At 35.0% G+C, this 21,433-nt stretch overlaps 1 long non-coding RNA gene across 1 annotated transcript; it reads right to left on the reverse strand.

The window, feature by feature from the left end:
• Positions 1-14,240: 14,240 nt before the first annotated feature.
• Positions 14,241-17,158, reverse strand: LOC142225732 (uncharacterized). Its single transcript, XR_012719388.1, has 5 exons — positions 16,756-17,158; positions 16,332-16,695; positions 15,050-16,267; positions 14,626-14,989; positions 14,241-14,561 (listed from the first exon to the last, which is right to left on the reverse strand). It is a non-coding gene; the product is annotated as an uncharacterized LOC142225732 (long non-coding RNA).
• Between the last annotated feature and the right edge of the window lie 4,275 nt (positions 17,159-21,433).

Consider the following 21,433-nt stretch of genomic DNA (forward strand, 5'->3'; position numbering starts at 1 on the left):
ATGTTTTCGTCCCTATCTTCCAAAATTTTCAGTCTTCGTCTAAGTTCATAATCGTCACCATGTGTTAACATGGATTGTCCAAAAATTATGCGATATGGCGAATCTCCAATGGTCTGGTGAATACTATTTCTTAAAGCACAATTGATACTTCCTAAATATATATCCCAATGTTTCTGTTCGTCTTTAACATATGATCTTAGTGCTGCGTTGATCGATCGATTCACGCGTTCACTAGCGTTAGATTGTGGACTATACGCCGCTGTATATTGGTGTTTAATCCCATATTTCTTCATCAATGCCTCGAATTCTTTACTTTTGAATTGGGATCCATTGTCCGTAACTATAATCTCTGGCACCCCAAAACAATTAAACATTTCATCTTGTAAGTATGTCACTACAAGTTTCGATTCCAGCTTCTTCAATGCTTTTAGAAAGGTAAACTTAGAGTAATGATCTAAAGCTATAAAGATTCCAATGTTTCCTTTCTTCGTTCTAGGGAATGGACCTATAAAATCTAAATATAGTCGTTGAAAGGGTCGTTCTGATATAATCATTTGGCCCATTGGAGGTTTGAGAGTCACTGTTGGCAGTTTTGAGGTTTTACAGATATCACAATTATTAATGTACTCCTTGACATCCTTTACTAATTTCGGCCAATAAAAGTTTCTACGAATCCTTTCAATAGTTTTCGCAATCCCACCGTGACCGGCGTTCGGGATATTGTGTGCCGCATACAGCACCTTGTTTCTTAGTTCCGTCGGGACTAATAGTTTCCACGCCTGACTATTTTCCCCAATCTCACTATCGAAACCTGTTCGTTTATATATGCTATCTCCCTCTATTTTGTATTCTGGAAACTGTAATTTCTTAATCTCTTCCTTCCATTGAATATATTCTGGGCCTCGAAAGGCGTCTGACTTGAGGTCAATAGCTGGTAAAATTTCCGCTTCTATCCCGGATATTTCAAACGATCGTGACAATGCGTCCGGAACCACGTTTTCCCTTCCTTTACGATGTTCTATAGTAAATGCAAATCCTTGCAACTTTAAGGCCCATCGCGCTAATCTTCCACTAAGCTCACTCTGTTTCATGAGCCACTTTAGACTCGCATGATCTGTAATTATTTTAAATTCTTGTCCTTCGATATAATGTCGAAACTTAGCAACCGCCAATACTACTGCTAAACATTCCAGTTCGGTAACTGTATAATTTCTCTGGGCCTTATTCAATTTTTGCGACATGAATGCTATCGGTCGTTCATTTCCCTCTTCATCTTCTTGAGCTAATACTGCTCCGACCCCCACTGTACTGGCATCGCATTGTATTATAAACTTCTTTGTGAAATCTGGATTTATCAAAACTGGTGCATCACACAACTTTTGCTTTAGCAACTCAAAAGACTTCTGCGCTTCATTATTCCACTTAAATTTGTTTTTATTGGATAATAATTCGGTTAATGGACATGTCAGTGTGGAAAAATCGTGTAGAAATCTTCTGTACCATCCCACCATTCCTAGGAATTGTCTTAATTTCTTAATTGAACTGGGGTTGGGAAAATCTAAAATTGCTTTGACCTTTTCCTTGTCTACACTTAACGATCCCTGTCCTACAATATATCCCAAGTACTGTACTTGTTTTATTCCAAACGAGCTCTTTTTGACATTTATAGTCAGGCCGGCTTTTCGAAACTGTAATGCAACTTCCTGTAAATGTTTCATGTGCTCCTCTAAATTCTGGGACATGATAAGCAAATCGTCCATATAAACAAAAACATGCGATTTCATATTATATGGGATCACAATGTCCATTAGACGGCACATTGTTTGAGGAGCATTACATAATCCAAATGGCATGCGTGTAAACTGATAAAGTGGACGATTGGGTACTGTGAACGCAGTTTTCGGCTTTGAAGACTCATCTAATCTAATTTGCCAAAAGGCGTCTTTAAGGTCTACTTTTGAAATGCACCGAACCGCAGGAAGTCTAGACAAAATACCATCAATGTTAGGTATTGGCTGTCTACACAAAATCTGACCTTTTCAGGTTTTACTATTAGAACTCCTGGAGACGACCAAGGCGATTGTGGACATTCTTCGATCACTCCTAACGATAACATTCTGTCTATTTCAGAGCATAATATCTTCTCCCGAGCTGGTGAAATTGGATAGTATTTTTGTTTTATTGGCCTTGCGTCTCCTGTATCAATATGATGCTGTATTAATGTGGTACATCCTAGACCTTCTCTTTCTGAATCTGGAAAGAGTTCCACGATAGCCTGTAGTTTCTTCTGTTGTTCGTTTGAAAGGGGTATTTTCGAATCGGATAACTTAGATTCCACTACTCCAATTTCGTCTATGAGCGATACGTTTATCCCAAACTTTCTCCAAAAGTCCGTGCCACAGATGATATCTTGTTTTATTGTAGGTATTAAGAGAAATTCAAATTCACATTCGCTATTCTGGTATTCAAAGTGTAATTTTGAAACTCCCGCTATATTTTGTTTGTATCCATCGGCGGTTTGTACACTACCATAACATTTAATAACTTTTGACAAACTACTAATTTGATGTACTAATTGTCCTCCAATTACACTTTTATTGGCCCCGCTATCCAACAACGCAAAATATAAATTCCCTCCAATTTTCAACGGAATATACGGCCTATTATCGAATTCCTTTACGATTATGGATGAAACAATACAATTTTTAAATGATTTAATCCTTTTCCAATACGACCTCATTCTACTTGCACATCGTGATGATTTAGAATTTTGTTTATGGATTCCATTAAAACGTTTATTTAGTCCTATTGAGTTGATTTTATCTATAATATCGGAATAGTTATTATTTAATTTTGAATCCATTATTTCTTCCACATTTTGGATGGATGTCTCTCTTGGAATCGAGAGACATCCCTCTTGTAGTTTCCCTGCTTGCTACATTTAGGACAATTTGGTCGGAATACTTCCTTTATTCCACAACCGTAGCAGAATATGTTCCTATTTTTCGTACAATCTTTATATAAATGACCTATTTCCCTACAATTCCAACATTCCAAGACTCGCGTAACCTCACATAATCCTTCGTTTCTCTCATCCCTCTCTTCAGTGTCTTCTTCATGCTCTATTGCTGCTAGGTGACTTCTCTCTTTGCCATGTCGATTTTTATATGCTTGAGTGTCTCGGACAAACTTCTCATGCCTTTTTACCGCCTTTCGTAATTCCGCTACCCCAGAAATGTCTACATGCAGTAGCTCATGTCTTATCTCAGGTCTTAGATTCCTTAACATTTCCTGACAAATTTCTTCATCCGATAATGGCGTTTGTAGTCTATCTGCTAAGCTGAGTATAGCTTCTGAAAAGTCCTCGAAACTCTCATTGTATCGCTGGTGTCTCCGGCGAATGTCATCTCTAATATCCGAGTCTGTATACCCGGTCTTGTATTGTCTGGTTAGTGATCTTGATAATGTATACCATTCGAAAGAATCGTTCTGTCGATGAAAACGCCAGAACCAACTTAACGCCTTTCCTTCAAAAAGCAGATGTGCATACTTACACAAAGCATTAAAATTTCCCGATAGGGTATTTTCTGTCATAATTTTTACTCTATAAACAAATTCGTCAACATCTATACCACGCGTGTCTCCAGAAAATTTCAGTCCCCAATTACGTATAATATTTAGAACTCTTTCAGAATTATCTTGTGGGAATGAGTTTTGATTTCTATGTTCATTCATAGGGTCGGATGTATGTCCCCCGGAACGTCTCGTATTGAAATCTCTATTTCTATTTTCACCAATGTTTAGTCCACGTAACATATCCCCTAATTCGTTAGATATGGATGACATTAACTCAGACCTTAAGCTAGACAATGAGTCAGAAACTATACGACGTATGCTATTTTCATCCATCCTATCTGCAATATTTTGTGAATCTGTAGTTCTTGCTGTCGCTGATACTCCTGCCATACCCGACCGCGTCGTTCGAGTTGGGCGTTTTTGACCGACACTATGAGTACCTATATCTACAACGAATGAAGTATTGTTAGGGTCGTCTTGACCATTACTTGTCAAGTCTTCTGTGCTTCTGGCAACAAACATTATAAATTAAGAGTTTGAAATATGAACAGACTATAAATATTAATATTTCCCTATATTTAATATATACGCGAATTCAAAATAATTAATTAATTTTAGCATTACTACTCGGAAACGAATGACATAATAAAGATACGGGTACTTAGTATCTATTAGCTAATTATTTATTTATATACATATTTTTTTTTCGATTTATTTTGTGATGTTTTGAATTTATAACTAATTTCGGTTGGTAAAATTTGACACCAATGTTCAAAATCTTAGATCCCTAAACTGAGACTAGTCTTAGACAAGTTATGATTGAGTCTTATTTTGTAATTAACCAAAATAAGTAATCTACAATTATGTCTCATCACAAGAAAAAACAAAAAAATAAAAAAAGATCCGCTGGTAAATACATCTTTAATAATAGATATAATAATATCCAATGGATACAAGTGAGTTTGAATCTGATTTAGTCGGTTTTTTTTTCAGAAGTATATTGAAATATAAAAAATCCAAGACCAAATAAGATCAAATTAAATATGAGATCACACCAGCGTTGTCTCTGCTCTTGTCGAAACGAAATTTCATTATTTAACTGCCTGCTGATGTGGCCCCACGTTGGGCGCCATTTAATTTATGTGACGAACCCCCTTACGGTTTCTACCTCTTTGAACTTGGCTATCTTCTTGTTCTCGGCCATGCTCAGTCTTGGGAGAGTTCTTGTTCAAGAGGAAGAGATTCGGATCGGTCATCATAAAAGAAAATTTTAAGATAGCTCTTTTATAAAAAAATAAATCGAATATAGATAGTTCTATTTTTATGCTTATAGATCGAATTGGCATTAGATGGAATTTAGCCAATAAGTCCCTTTATCGTTGCCTCATTATGCCATTGTTACCTTTCGTAAATTAAAATTTCCGGATTTATAGGAAAAACATAATGGTAAATTATATTAAAATCATGAAATGTTTAACAGAATTGATCAATTAATTAATGTTTGAATAAAAAAAACAAAAAATCTATGTATTAATGCTGTGTTAATGTGAATTAAAGCGATAATATGAATAATTAAAATAGTAATATATATATAGATATATGGGGGAATGTTTGTATATGACTAGGTGTGGATTTAATATACAATAGATGACTCACCAATTTCCTCGTAATCTTCGGGCCCGCTGATGTTGAGGTCTGGATCGCAAATATTATTAAAACTATATGACATTGAAAATAAATGTATGGTTTGGAAATATTCAATTCCTAGTGTTCAATCGTGTAAATCAAGATTAGATAAAAAAGTTCTTATAATCCTTTAGTTGTAGCATCTTTATCAGTAGGTAATATTTAGTAAATAATTTTGTATTTCTTCTTAATATAATTTATCCGCTATTTTCCTTCCATCCTTTAAGTTCATATTGCGTTTTCTTTTATGATTAATTAATTCAATTTATAATGTTTGATGTACCAAATGTTCTACAAAACGATTTACTTCCACAGGTACAGCTGATGTGGCCTGTGGGATCCCCTTGGGTCCCAGACCTATAACAAGATTAGTAATAAGTCGCGGTTTTGTGCTAATATCCTATAACTTACCGCACCAAATTGTAAATAAATTTATGATTATTATAATGTTTTCCTTTTTCCCTCTTTTGTTAATCGGAATTTTCGCTAAAATTTGTTGATATTCTTGATTTTCTTTAGCGATGCTGATAATACCAAGGATCGAATTCCCGGCGATGTTTGTAGAAGATATGTTGTAAGTGACTGGAAAAAATATTTGTACAAATATCTAAATAAAAAAGGAACCCCAAGTATTTTATTTCAAAAGCTTTCATAAAAAAATCTGACAAAAAGAAAAAATATTTCATTGAAATATAAGTAAGAAATTTGAGTTGAAGATAATTTCCTTATAAATTTGGGGAAGCAAAAAAGAATTAAAATACTTTTACATCGCCGGGAATTCGATCCTTGGTATTATCAGCATCGCTAAAGAAAATCAAGAATATCAACAAATTTTAGCGAAAATTCCGATTAACAAAAGAGGGAAAAAGGAAAACATTATAATAATCATAAATTTATTTACAATTTGGTGCGGTAAGTTATAGGATATTAGCACAAAACCGCGACTTATTACTAATCTTGTTATAGGTCTGGGACCCAAGGGGATCCCACAGGCCACATCAGCTGTACCTGTGGAAGTAAATCGTTTTGTAGAACATTTGGTACATCAAACATTATAAATTGAATTAATTAATCATAAAAGAAAACGCAATATGAACTTAAAGGATGGAAGGAAAATAGCGGATAAATTATATTAAGAAGAAATACAAAATTATTTACTAAATATTACCTACTGATAAAGATGCTACAACTAAAGGATTATAAGAACTTTTTTATCTAATCTTGATTTACACGATTGAACACTAGGAATTGAATATTTCCAAACCATACATTTATTTTCAATGTCATATAGTTTTAATAATATTTGCGATCCAGACCTCAACACCAGCGGGCCCGAAGATTACGAGGAAATTGGTGAGTCATCTATTGTATATTAAATCCACACCTAGTCATATACAAACATTCCCCCATATATCTATATATATATTACTATTTTAATTATTCATATTATCGCTTTAATTCACATTAACACAGCATTAATACATAGATTTTTTGTTTTTTTTATTCAAACATTAATTAATTGATCAATTCTGTTAAACATTTCATGATTTTAATATAATTTACCATTATGTTTTTCCTATAAATCCGGAAATTTTAATTTACGAAAGGTAACAATGGCATAATGAGGCAACGATAAAGGGACTTATTGGCTAAATTCCATCTAATGCCAATTCGATCTATAAGCATAAAAATAGAACTATCTATATTCGATTTATTTTTTTATAAAAGAGCTATCTTAAAATTTTCTTTTATGATGACCGATCCGAATCTCTTCCTCTTGAACAAGAACTCTCCCAAGACTGAGCATGGCCGAGAACAAGAAGATAGCCAAGTTCAAAGAGGTAGAAACCGTAAGGGGGTTCGTCACAATCGTTGAAAGGAATGTTTAGTGAACTTCATGACGTTTTTTTAGGATTACAGTGCCGTCACTCCGAGCTTACTAATAGGATTGCCACATATTAGATTAGTTCGGCCTTATAATGTTATAAATTTGGATGAAAACTTTTCAATTCATCAAACACGCCTGGGTAATATATTATTTGGTTCGAATAAAGAATCAATCGGAACAACTTTTCAATTCATCAAACACGCCTGGGTAATATATTATTTGGTTCGAATAAAGAATCAATCGGAACAACTTTTTGTGTTATTAGCACGTCTATGCCCGATACACTTCATCAAGAAGTGGCTGAATACTTCACTTTAGAAAGGTTTGGAATGAAAGCAGTCAATCCAGTAGTGTCAGAGAGCGATAGAAGAGCTGAAGCTATTTTAGCAGCGACGACAGTGAAAGTTGATGATCGTTATGAGACTGGCCTTTTATGGGAGCGGGACGATTTTGTTGAAAGTTATGCTGTTACCTTACGGCGTTTAGAAGGTGTGGAAGCCAAGATGAAAAAGGACCCAGAACTTGCAACAGCATCTATCAATGGTGAGTCATTTAACAGTCGATTGCTGAAAGGACCAAGAAAGTACCAGCCGAAACTATTATTGTCGATTTTGTTCAAATTTCGTCAGTGTCGTATTGGAGATTGCGCGGACATACCCGAAATGTTCCATTAGGTAAACATTTGTGAACAAGATCAGACAGCTCAACGATTTCTTTGGAGAAATGGGGACAGCTCAAGAAATCCGGATGTGTACGTGATTCAAGTTATGATTTTTGGGTCCGTAAGTTCTCCATGCTCAGCACAATATGTAAAAAAACTCTACTCCAAAAATTTTGAAATTTCAAACCCGAGAGCTTATAGGGCGATTGTAGAGTGTCACTACGTAGACGATTATGTCGACACCTTCGATTAAGAAGAAGAGGCCATCTCTGTGACCAAAATGTAATTGAGATTCATAAACAAGCTGGGTTTGAATTAAGAGGATTTTTATCCAATTCATATGAGTTTATTCAGGCCATCGTAGAAAAAGAAGAAACAATTGCTCATCCAGACTTAACAAATTTGGGAAAAAACGAATCAACAACAGAAAAAATTCTTGGTCTGTTTTGGTCGCCAGCTGACGACGAATTTCGTTTTGTGTTGACATTTAAAAGAATACCGAATGACGTTTTGAACGGTGGGCGAAAACCAACAAAAAGTGAAGTCTTGGGAGTAAAGATGTCAATATTTGATCCTTTTGGATTCATAGCAAACATGGTAATCAGGTCTAAAATTATTTTGTAAAAATTATGGAGATTTGATATTGACTGGAGTTGACCAACACCGAATGAAATTTATAGGGAATGGCATAATTGATACCAAGAGATTTACAATGTTCGCAACTTTGAAATTAATAGATGGTATGGTCCTGGGTTTTCTATCTCGCCAAATGGAGTCAATATGCACATTTTGGTTGACGCGAGTGAAGTTGCATTCGCTGCAGTTGCTAACTGGAAGATTTTTTGGGAAGGCGCTGTAACTTTCTGGTCAGACTCAAACAATAGTCATTAAGTGGATACATTCAGGTGTCCGGGCATATAAACCATTCGTGAGTCATTGTATATCAGAGATACTAAATTATTTCGAAGTGAAGCAGTGGAAATGGGTTCCCGGGTCTAAAAACCCAGCAAACGATGCGACTCGTTCAATGTCATTTTCTGAAAAGCCGTTGAACTCACACTGGATAAAAGGCCCCGAATTTTTATTGTTTGAAGAAGACAAATGTCCGGAGATTTTTTCATGAATGTTCGAACAACACTGATTTATTTATTTCATTGAATATCTTACATTCTATGTTCACAAATCGAGCTAGACTACTTAACATTACTTATCGCAACACGTTATCTATTCTTATATTAACAACCCAAAAAAGGGATCCATATGTAACTAGGTAAAAAAGAATAAGTACAATCATAAACTCTAAGCCACTATCTCTTAAATATATACAAATACAACAAGAATGCATACAAATATTTATACCTAGGATTCTACTGATAAGATGTTTACATCTGTTAATCTAAAAAGGGACAGTAAAATTAAAGGGAAATGCTATTAACTAGACACACACTTGAGAAAGCAGATAAATTATAATTCATCTGTCGACATCTACCAGATAGTAGTAGAATAGTCTAGAATGTTGTAGGCCAGACTACCGAGAATTTTCGATATCGTTATACAGTACTATAAAAAAGCTGATAGAGGGAGCTCTGAAGTCAGTCGTAAGCTAAAAGTCATACAGTACACATCGTAGAGCAAATAAGTGAAACCTACCAGTTAAGCAAATAAATTGTAGATTGTCGTTATTTGAAAAGAATTGTGCTTTTATTAACTGGATATTAAACACGCCTCAATATAAAAACGTAACAATTGGTGTTGGAAGTGAAATAACGAAAAAAATCTACAATGAAGTTTAATCAGCTCCGAGTGGAAGACTTGAAGAAGGAATTGAGCAAAATGGAGCAGCCGACTACAGGAAATAAGGCTCAATTACAAAATCAACTACTGGAAAAGTTCGAGCGGCGCTGTATTGATATCAAAACACATGAGTTCGATTATAAGGAAGATCTTGACGAAACAGTAGTAGCCAGCGCCGTGGAAACTCCATCTGTAGCTACAACAAATTTCCGTGGGTATGGAGAAACGTGTGGACCAATACAAAGTCAAATTGTGGAATTAGATAAGAAAATTCTTTCCGCAAATGAGAAAATTGTGGTTCATGATGAGAAATTTCTACACATCGAGTAACAAATATCAGAGCTGAATATTAAAGGTAGTCCGGTGCGCGTTATCGAGGGCTCAAAAACTAAACCTCCTGTTTTCGATGGCTCAACTTCACTTGATGTATTCAAATTCCAATTCGAAATGGTTGCTTTTACAAATTTGTGGAATGACGATGACAAAGTAATTAAACTTCTATTGGCATTAAAGGGCAATGCCGCTGATGTGATAAAAAGCATTCCCGCTACCTCTAGAAATAATTATAATGAAGTATTAGCGGCACTTCAACGTAAGTACGGTGGAGAACATAAGCAAGACATCTTTAGAATGGAATTAACAGGTCGAGTCCAGAAACAAAAGAGACTCTACAAGACTTTGCAACTGAAGTTGAGCGGTTGGTGTTATTGACATACCCAGGAGAGAGTCATCCACTTGTGGACCGCATCAAGATTGAGACCTTTATAATGGCATTCGAGACCCAGACATAAAATGTGCTACATATGCGTCACAAAAAAACTACATTTGTTGAAACTGTAATATTTGCCCTTGCACAAGCAACAGTGAGAGTACTAGCACGTCCTCAAGTTCACAAAGTACGTAAGGTGGAGACCGAGAGTGAAGAATCGAAATCCGTGATTGAATTGGCAAAAGAGGCTCTGAGGCAGATAATGCAAGAAATGAAGCAGGAGGCAAATAAATCTAGCATAAAATGCTATAACTGCGATAAGACTGGACAACTTTCCCGGGAATGTAAAGCGTGGCGTAAAACGTCGAGCTCAATCTCGCCATCTCCATTAATTAAACAATAATCATAAGAAGGCAACCACAAAGCCAAGCGACTCAAATTTAAATTTTGCGGATAATAGAAGGTTAGGTTAGATTAAGATTCAGGTTCACTTAGACTATTCAGTCCATTGTGATACCACATTAACTAAAAGTACCTATTACATATGGACACTTCTAGTTTTAACCGCTGAACCTTCTTGATTATTTTTCATTGTTGAACCAACCAGATTGTTCCAAAAACATTAGCAGACTGCTTAAGTTAACGTTTTCCAGATCCGCCAGTAATCTGAAGCTATATGCTCTTAAAAGTTACTTGCGCTTTACACAAAATGCAGGACACTCACATAAGAGGTGTTTAATTGATTCCTTTTCCTCCGCATCATGACAGCTCATACAATAGTCATTATACTTCGCGCCTATAGTTATGATGGCGCATAATAGAAAAGGTGGCAAACAAGTTATTGATCAAGCCTTGGCACGAAGGCATTGCAATCTAGAAAGCAAACACTTCTCGAAAGCTGAACCAAAGGAGACAGTTGTAAATGTCATGCAGTTACACATCGAATCTGGCACAGACTGGTTAATAGAGCAACGTAAAGATCCCATTCTGAGAAAAATTATTTCGGCAAAAGAAAAAAATAAGAAACTCAGCAAGAAAGACGTCGAAGCCGAAGTCCACTTACGAAATCATATTGGGCTCAATGGGACCGTCTATGTCTGGTCAATGGAATCCTGCAACGTAAATGGGAAAGTGAAGATGGCAAGAATATCCGAAACTTGATAATCGTGCCAGATTCCAAAGTAAGGATGTTTTGACGGAATTCCACAATGGACCTAGTGGAGGTCACTTGGGAATAACCAAAACAGCCGAGAAAGTGAAGCATCGATTCTACTGGGTTGGATGCCAGAAATCAATTTCTGAATGGGTTGCAAATTGCGAGAAGTGCATAAAGGCGAAAGGGCCAAGACGAAAAAGTAGAGGTCTTATGCAAGAGTATAGGCCAGGAGCGCCATTTGAAAGAATAGCAATGGACGTTGCAGGCCCTTTCCCAGTAAGTGATTCTGGAAACCGATATGTCGTTGTGGTCATGGATTACTTCAGCAAGTGGCCAGAAGTTAATACCATTCCAAACCAAGAGGCGAAGACCATTGTAGATGTAGTCGACAAGAACTGGATATGTCGCTACGGTGTGCCTTCCCAGATACACTCAGACCAAGGAAGAAATTTTGAATCGGCCATATTCAAAGAGATGTGTGACTCCCTTGGTATAAAGAAAACAAGGACTACGCCATTGCATACACAGTCTGATGGCATAGTAGAAAGGTTTAATCGCACTCTGGAAGAACATCTTCGAAAGGTGGTGGATAACGGTCAACGAGACTGGGAGAAGCATATACCAAAGTGTTTGCTGTCGTATAGATGAGCCATACATGATTCTACATCACGAACACCGGCCAAGGTTTTATTCGGAACGGAATTGAAGTTATCCGGAGATTTGATATTCGGCGCTACACCCAATAAGCTCGCCATGGAAGAAACCAGTAACGACATACCAAACACATTTGGTAAAGTTCACGAATCAGTGCGAAACAAAATAAAAATGGTCAGCAACAGGATGAGGGCGAGATATGATCGTGCAGCGAACACTGAGGGCTTTAAAGAAGGACAACTGGTTCCGCTATTCAACCCGCAACGAAAGAAAGGATTATGTCCTAAACTACAAACACAGTGGGAAGGCCCATATAAAGTCATCAAGAAGATCAATGATGTTTATACCGCATTCAAAAGGACGACAGCTCAAGGTCAAAGATGAAAGTTGTTCACCTGGAACGTTTGGCTCCTTACGGAACGGATTCTGTGCCTATTCGGGACGAACAGGCTTAAACGGGAGGCAGTGTTCGAATTTGATATTTCTAGGGCGGTTCGGAAACTTCTTAGCCTATCAATGAAAGAGAATAGTTAGTTTTTCAAAAATACTTTTATTTTTCAATATAATCTCCTGAAACTTCAATACACTTAGTCCAACGCTTTTCTAGCAATCCTATCCCTTGATTAAAATAGTTTTCTTCAAGGTCTTCAAAACAGTGGTTTACAACTGTAATTGCATCTTCATTTGAGGTAAAATGCTTGCCAATAAGATTTTTTTTAGATTTGGGAACAAGTAAAAGTCACTGGGAGCTAAATCAGGAGAATAAGGTGGGTGGTCAAGCAACTAGTACTTTAATTCGTTGATTTTAGCCATTGTTAAAACACTCTTGTGCGCTGGTTCATTGTCTTGATGAAAAAATTTTTTTTTGTGTTGTGAGCCAGGACGTTTTTCTCGAATTTGCACATTTAATTGATCCAAAAGGTTGCAATAGTACTCTGAATTTATTGTTTTACCCTTTTGCAGATAGTCAACCAATAAAATACCTGTGAAGTCCAAAAAAACCGTTGCCATAACCTCACCAGCCGATTGAATTGAATGAATGTTTGCCTTCTTTGGGGCACTTCCTCCAGCTTCAGTCCATTGTTTGGATTGTTCTTTTGTCTCTGGAGTGTAGTGGTGGATCCATGTCTCATCAACAATTCTGAAACGATGCTTAAAATCCATTTGATTTCGCTTAAAACGATCCAAACAAGCTTGAGAAATGTTCATTCTTATGCGTTTTTGATCGACTGTTAACAAATGCGTCACCCATCTTGCAGAAAGCTTTTTCATCTGTAGTTCTTCATGCAAAATTAAATGGACTCGATCATTTGAGATGCCCATGATATTAGCAATTTCACGCATTTTTATTCGTCGATCATTTAATACCATATCATGCACTTTGGCAACAATTTCTGTTGTTGTTGCTGTTTTTGGACGTCCACTACGTGGTTCATTTTCAATGCTTGTACGACCACGTTTAAATTCAGCAATCCAATATTTTACTGTTGCATATGAAGGAGCACTTTCACCTAACACATTCTCCATATCATTACGAATTTCTTGTCCCGATAAACCTTTTTATGTAAATATTTAATGACAGCACGCATTTCTAATTTTTTCATTGTAGAAAAATTGCGGATGCGTCGTTTTTGAACACCTCCCAATAAAGACAAACGTTTGAAAAATACTAATATTCAATAATTTTTCAAACATTTTTTCAAAGGATTAGGGTAATATTCAAGTTGAGAAATTGTTGAGAAAATCACGTTCTCAACAAAAAACAGACATTACCCTCAACAGTAAAATTCAACACAATAGCAATAATTTCTCAATAATTTCTCAAACAGTTTTCAACGTGAGAAAAATAAAAAATTAGCATTGTTGCGAATACTTTCAAACCACAATTTGTATGAAAGTCAATCCTAGTTCTAACTGAAAGTCAATACTAAATTTCTAGGGATTTTGTAAATTTTATTATTTTTTTCGTTAACAAATATAATAATCTGAAAAATAACATTAATAATATATAAAAATAATAATATAATACCAATCAAAATGTAATTATAAACGTATTAATAAATAAAACTATGAATACAACTTAAAATATCTTAAACATTTTTACATGTATAATTCCATTTCCTCCATAATGTTGGTGTCAAATAACTATTAATTAATATGCTGGCAATTTGAAATAATTACTATCGAGGAACTTGCTGGCTTGTGTGTTAGAATAGATTCCAGCAAGAGGAAATCACAAAATATCAACCTGATGACGGGATGTAAATTGATGTAATGCACATTTTCATCCAGAAGTTCTTGATATAGGAATTGTTGCACTTTGTTTTAATTGGTTGCACTTTGTAAGTTTTCTGAAAACTTTTCTTTGTTGTTTCCTTCATTGGTTTTTCATCGGCCAACATCTTCCAAGAATATACCATCCAATGATTTTAGTTTTCTGCAAAACAATCGAGTTTTGTGATTTCCATTATGTTTTCATTTCACTTTTTATTTTGACTTACCAATTTGTATTTCTTCCAACTGACCACGTACTTCGTGATTTCCTCAAGAACGTTGGTGTAACAAAATTGTTGTTATTAAAATACTGGCAATTTTCAGGAACTTGATGACCAGATAATTGGAATAAATTTCCAGCAATTTCAATTCACAAATTGGCAAATTAAACCGATGATGCGATGTAAATTAAACTATCGATGTGATGCGAATTATCATCCAGTAGTTGTTGATATGGAAAAGCATAAATACCAAGTTTTTTTGGTTGCACTTTGATTTATGGAAACTTTCTCTTCTCGATAAGCCACTACCATTGTTCATCGGCCAGCCTCTTAATGTGTCCAAGAATCAGCATCCAAATGTTTTAGTCTTCTGAGATTTGAGTTTAGTGACTTCCTTAAAGTTTCCATTTCGTGTTTTAGTTTTACTTACCAATTATTATAAGCAATTTCAATTGATTATTAAAAAATTTCCACATTTTTGTATTTCTTCCACGAACTTTGTTGTCCAAAGTAGTATTGAAAACCATGTGGTTTTTTTTGTTGCATTTCAGGGTAGTGTTTTGTCAAAGTTTTCTCCATTTATCTTCAACACATTTTCAAAGTTTTCGTCAACATTTTGCCAAATTGGTTGTAATTCGAAAACAACTTGAAGATGTATTGAAGATGAGCTTTTTCAAGTCAAGTTGAATTTATGTTGAAAATTATATTTACCCTCAAACTGAAGAGGTGTTGCATTTGAAAAACGCTCATCCTGTGTTTATTGGGCTGTTTCTATAAGAAGGGGTTGCCAGATTGAAACAAAATTTAACATCCCAATAAACACAAACGTTTGAAAAATACTAAAATTCAATAATTTTTCAAACATTTTTTCAAAGGATTAGGGTAATATTCAAGTTGAGAAATTGTTGAGAAAATCGCGTTCTCAACAAAAAACAGACATTACCCTCAACAGTAAAATTCAACACAATAGCAATAATTTCTCAATTGGAATCCTCAAATTGAAATGCATTGCTACTCAATAATTTCTCAAACAGTTTTCAACGTGAGAAAAATAAAAAATTAGCATTGTTGCGAATACTTTCAAACCACAATTTGTATGAAAGTCAATCCTAGTTCTAACTGAAAGTCAATACTAAATTTCTAGGGATTTTGTAAATTTTATTATTTTTTTCGTTAACAAATATAATAATCTGAAAAATAACATTAATAATATATAAAAATAATAATATAATACCAATCAAAATGTAATTATCTTATTAAACGTATTAATAAATAAAACTATGAATACAACTTAAAATATCTTAAACATTTTTACATGTATAATTCCATTTCCTCCATAATGTAGGTGTCAAATAACTATTAATTAATATGCTGGCAATTTGAAATAATTACTATCGAGGAACTTGCTGGCTTGTGTGTTAGAATAGATTCCAGCAAGAGGAAATCACAAAATATCAACCTGATGACGGGATGTAAATTGATGTAATGCACATTTTCATCCAGAAGTTCTTGATATAGGAATTGTTGCACTTTGTTTTAATTGGTTGCACTTTGTAAGTTTTCTGAAAACTTTTCTTTGTTGTTTCCTTCATTGGTTTTTCATCGGCCAACATCTTCCAAGAATATACCATCCAATGATTTTAGTTTTCTGCAAAACAATCGAGTTTTGTGATTTCCATTATGTTTTCATTTCACTTTTTATTTTGACTTACCAATTTGTATTTCTTCCAACTGACCACGTACTTCGTGATTTCCTCAAGAACGTTGGTGTAACAAAATTGTTGTTATTAAAATACTGGCAATTTTCAGGAACTTGATGACCAGATAATTGGAATAAATTTCCAGCAATTTCAATTCACAAATTGGCAAATTAAACCGATGATGCGATGTAAATTAAACTATCGATGTGATGCGAATTATCATCCAGTAGTTGTTGATATGGAAAAGCATAAATACCAAGTTTTTTTGGTTGCACTTTGATTTATGGAAACTTTCTCTTCTCGATAAGCCACTACCATTGTTCATCGGCCAGCCTCTTAATGTGTCCAAGAATCAGCATCCAAATGTTTTAGTCTTCTGAGATTTGAGTTTAGTGACTTCCTTAAAGTTTCCATTTCGTGTTTTAGTTTTACTTACCAATTATTATAAGCAATTTCAATTGATTATTAAAAAATTTCCACATTTTTGTATTTCTTCCACGAACTTTGTTGTCCAAAGTAGTATTGAAAACCATGTGGTTTTTTTCGTTGCATTTCAGGGTAGTGTTTTGTCAAAGTTTTCTCCAATTATCTTCAACACATTTTCAAAGTTTTCGTCAACATTTTGCCAAATTGGTTGTAATTCGAAAACAACTTGAAGATGTATTGAAGATGAGCTTTTTCAAGTCAAGTTGAATTTATGTTGAAAATTATATTTACCCTCAAACTGAAGAGGTGTTGCATTTGAAAAAACGCTCATCCTGTGTTTATTGGGATGTGTTCATAACGGCGACCGGACATATCCCCCAACGGACATTTCGCCCAAAATGATTTTTGGGCGTTATGACCTCCACTGGGGCGGTCACATCGCCCAATTTTAGTTTGGGCTTTATGTCCTCCCTCATCGCGGTCATAAGCCCCATAAAAAAATGTGGGTGTTATGACCGTTTGAATATAATTTAATATAAACAATAGTTTAAAATAACAAAATATATTTTTTTTAAATCATTCAAAAGCTATATATGATTACTTCATCTATCCATAATTTTTTTTTAAATATATAATAGATAGATATGCCTCTTATTGACAAATATCGAATCCTGCTTTTATTGTGTATGCTGGAAGAAGATGTAAAACTAGCATATCTTGGCTTCATCGTTTGTTTTAATTGTTTTTGACTGGAACATAATTTTTGACTATTTTTCTTCTCAGCGTATGATTGAAATGGAAAAGCGGCTAAAGTGGCACTACGAAGACCTATTTCGCTCGTGAAATAGGTCGGTTAAAGCTCCAAGACATTTGAATTTATATATTGAAACATGAATATTCGGAAATTGCTAATTTTTTTTCTTTTGAACAAACCAGACAAATGCTGAATTGAAAATTATGTATTTTAAACTGAAAATTGGAACAAGATGAGATGATCGATTTGCTACTGATGGGTACGTGATCGAGCGTACCCATCGAGCGCGCGATTTATTTCAAGTACCCATCAGCAGCACATCGATCATCTCATCTCTTTCCAATTTTAATGTTTAGAACAAGATAATAATGTCCGGTCGCCGCAAGTTGCAAGAATGTGAGGATGAACTAAATGTGATGAATTTAAAAAAGGATTCGCGCGCGCGATTTGGAGGCAGATGAGATGATCGACGTGCTGCTGATGGGTACTTGAAATAAATCGCGCGCGCGATTTTTTTCAAGTACCCATCAGCAGCACGTCGATCATTTCATCTCTTTCCAATTTTAATGTTTAGAACAAGATAATAAACTGAAAGTTGCTAGTATTTGAGGACGACGAGAATTCGCGCACGCGAATCCTTTGTTAAATTCATCACATTCAGTTTGTCCTCAAGTTCTTGCATCTTTCGTTTTATTAACTTGATTTAAAAAATTAACACAGTTATACTGACATGTCGTTTGTAACCTTCGTAAATATTAGTAATTTCTTGTACCCATAAGATAAATGGAACGACCGAAAAAGGGACATCCATATTATTCATTATTTCAGTTACTGGGGTGGAACACAAAGAGACTGTATGCTTCCATAATAGTGGTTTGCTAAAATATCTTTTCCGGCACACTTTCGCACATTTAGTATTCACTCATATGTTCTGATTTGGCAAATAGTGCAATGAGTTCTTGGGGGCTTTGTGGAGCGTTTTGCACCATTTTCTCCTTAATTTTCTTATAGACCACGAGATCTGCACTGTCTTTCTAGTTACGGCATTTTGAATTAAATACCGTACGTATTTAGTTAACCAAAATTGGGGATAAAAACTACTTCATTTAGGACAGTTTTTGATTTGTATTCCGACATTATTTTACCCATAAAATATTGGGCGTTTTGACCGCCTATTTTTTGGGACATATGACCGCGATGAGGGAGGACATAAAGCCCAAACTAAAATTGGGCGATGTGACCGCCCCATTGGAGGTCATAACGCCCAAAAATCATTTTGGGCGAAATGTCCGTTGGGGGATGGAAGTTTCCAAAACACATAACTTTTTTCTGTTTATACCGCGATTTTTGTGCTAGGCTAAGAAGTTTCCGAACTGCCCTCGTAGATTTAAGTTTTTTGAAATTAGTTTCCGTTAATTTAAAATTTCAAATAAGCAAATAACCCAATAAACACAAGTGTTTGAAAAATGCTAAATTTCAACAATTTTTCAAATATTTTTTCAAAGGATTAGGGTAATATTCAAGTTGAGAAAATCGCGTTCTCAACAAAAAACAGACATTACCCTCAACAGTGAAATTCAACACATTAGCAATAATATCTCAAGTGTTATCCTCAAATTGAAATGCATCGCTACCCAATAATTTGTCAAACAATTTTCGATGCGAGTCAAATTCAAAATTAACATCGTTGCAAATACTTTTCAACCTAAATTTGTATGAATGATATACCCACTTCAAATTGAAAGTCAAAGCCAAAATTCTATGAATTTTGTATAATTTATTCATTTTCATCAAAATAAAATATATAATAATACACTACAATACCAATTGATAAATAATAATCTTATTAAACATATCAACAAATAAGAACAAACAAACAACAAAACTTTAAATATCTTGAACATTATTAGTAAACACTTTTGCATTGATAATTCGATTTCCTTCCTTTTATTAACATGCGGGCAATTTGAAATTAGGAACGTACTGGACCGCGTGTTAAAATTGATTTCCAGCAGAAGGAATTCACAAAATATCCATTTTAAACTGTTAATAGCATATGAATTAAACTGACGATGTGATACAACACATTTTCATCCAGAAGTTGTTGATTTCAACAATTTGTTGTTTTTAACTGGTTGCACTTGTAATGGTTCTGGAAACTTTTTCTTGTCGATAAGCCACGCATTTTTCATTGATCAGCTTCTTAATGTTTGCAAGAATGTAGCATCCAAAGATTTTAGTTTTCTGCAAAGAAATTTAAATTTAGTGACTTCTCTAAAGTGTTGATTTAATTTTTCATATTGACGTACCAATTATTATAAACTATTTGAAACAGTTCCAGTTAATTGTCGACCATTTTTTCATGGGTCAGCTTTTTAATGTTTTCAAGAACGTTGAATCCATAATTTTAGTTTTCTGCAAAGAGATATACATTTAGTGATTTCCTTAAAGTTTTATTTCATTTTTTATTTCCACTTACCTATTTTAATAAACTATTTGGTTATTTGTCTAAAATTTTCCATTTTTTTAATTTCTTGCAATCGACCACGAACTTCGTTGCACAAATAAGTATTGAAAACCACATGGTGTTTTGTTGCATTTTAGGGTAGTGTTTTGTCAAAGTTTTCTCATATTATCTTCAACACCTTTTCAAAGATTTCGTCAACATTTTGGCAAATTGGAAGTAATTCGCAAACAATTTGAAGATATATTGAAGATGAGCTATTTCAAGCCAAGTTGAATTTATGTTGAAAATTATATTTACCCTCAAACTGAAAAGTTGTTGCATTTGAAAAACGCTCATCCTGTGTTTATTGGGAAATTGTAGATTGTCGTTATTTGAAAAGAACTGTGTTTTTATTAACGGCCTATTAAGCACACCTCAATATAAAAACGTAACAATTAAAATAATTATGACTAAAGAACCAATATAGGGGAATCACCGGTTGGTGAAAGTTGAGTCCTCTTTTTCACATTCCAATGGACATATCTTGACAATCGGTCTTTTTAATGTACCGATAGTGGTTTTGACTGTGACTGTACGTACCAAACCATCTCTTCCAGCATGAGTCTCCAGAATCTTTCGTAACGGCCACCGTGTTGGATGAGAGTCTTCGTTCTTTACAATGACGACCTGCCCTTTTTGTAAATTGTTTTCTGGATTCTTCCATTTGTATCTCTGCTGCAATGTTGTCAAATAATCATTTGCCCAGCACTTCCAAAAATGCGACTTCATCTTCAGCTTCCATCGATCCAAGCATCCAATTCTACCATCATAACTTGTTGGGGGTTCATCTAATATTGGACGTCCAATTAGAAAATGCCATGGGGTCAGCACATCTAAATCCTCGTCACTGCTATTCAATGCATACAAAGGTCGCGAATTCAGAACTGCCTCTACCTGAGCAAGTAACATACTCAACTCCTCGAAAGTCACTTCTACTTCTACCCCTTCTGGCGAAAAATCGGTACAAAGCTGCTAAGAACGCTTCAGTGTTCAAGCTACTGACAGCTTCAAGGTGGATTGCCTTTGTTGCCATACATATGAACACTGTCACATATCCTTTAAAAGACTTCTGACCTCTCCCGTTTGAGAACTACGATGGGCCTTTCCACCACATCTCTGATTCAATTATCTTATCAGGAGATACCCCTCTTGTCCCCAAGTCGGTAGGATTATCCTGTGATTTTACATAATTCCTTCGAACTTCTGGTACCAATTTCCTTATGGCGGAAACCCTGGTCCTTACAAAATTGTCCTTGCTGTTGTTACTTTCTATCCAAGCCAGGGTTATGGTAGAGTCACTCCAAGCAAACACCTTCTTATCATTTCTCACTATTTCGATTACTTTTTTCAATAGTCGAGCAAGAAGATGCACTGCCAGCTGCAAATATTTGTGGCACTTGTCTACCAGATGACCTCCTTCTTGGCAAT

The sequence above is a fragment of the Haematobia irritans genome, chromosome 2 (assembly GCF_050003625.1).
Source record: "Haematobia irritans isolate KBUSLIRL chromosome 2, ASM5000362v1, whole genome shotgun sequence".
In the NCBI taxonomy this organism is placed as follows: domain Eukaryota; kingdom Metazoa; phylum Arthropoda; class Insecta; order Diptera; family Muscidae; genus Haematobia; species Haematobia irritans.